Source organism: Nanorana parkeri, unplaced genomic scaffold, assembly GCF_000935625.1.
Source record: "Nanorana parkeri isolate BGI_ZX_2015 unplaced genomic scaffold, ASM93562v1 scaffold10695, whole genome shotgun sequence".
Lineage (NCBI taxonomy): Eukaryota > Metazoa > Chordata > Amphibia > Anura > Dicroglossidae > Nanorana > Nanorana parkeri.
Window position 1 is genome coordinate 1 of NW_017316760.1, and position 615 is coordinate 615.

A 615-nucleotide genomic window follows, 5' to 3' on the forward strand; every position below is an offset into this window, starting at 1 on the left:
GCCTGTACCTATAATACACACAGGGCCATCCAAATGTAATGTCGGGGAACATGTACAGTACATCCCTCCAAACATAAACCGGATAGAATGTTTCATTGTAACCCCAAGAAGTCCGAGGGGGGTCGCCATAGTTCTGGGTCCATAGTCAGTGGGAAGGAGGCTAGCCCCCAGGCTCCTCCAACAGCACCAGTGACGGTTCAGTCCGTCACAACGCTAAAAACTTCCTTCGAGCCGGAATTGAACCAGCGACCTAAGGATCCCTGCACGGCATTCCTCTACAATTCTCCGCTCTACCAGCTGATCTATCGAAGGAGACGAGCGAGCAGAAGATGACTCCACTGCTGCTGATCTGGTAGCAGCAGACTTTCAAAGGAAAAACAAGCCGCGCACTAGTGGGAGATCCCAGGAAGAGCAGGTGGTACTCGACAGGATTTGAACACGAACCATAAAGATTACCCTGCGTTGGCCAGGAATCGAACCCGGATCGCCAAAAACTCAAACAACACGTCTGCGCGTGCCCATGCGCACACAACGCACACGTTTACGCAGAGACGCTGCACGCAATAAATCTATCAGCTGCACTATGCGCATGCGCAAACTGCCGTGAAAGAATTC

The 615-nt window shown here is 51.9% G+C and overlaps 1 non-coding gene across 1 annotated transcript; it reads right to left on the reverse strand.

The window, feature by feature from the left end:
* Window positions 1-222: 222 nt before the first annotated feature.
* On the reverse strand, window positions 223-312 carry TRNAY-GUA. Its single transcript is given in 2 exon segments — window positions 223-258; window positions 276-312. It is a non-coding gene; the product is annotated as a tRNA-Tyr (tRNA).
* Between the last annotated feature and the right edge of the window lie 303 nt (window positions 313-615).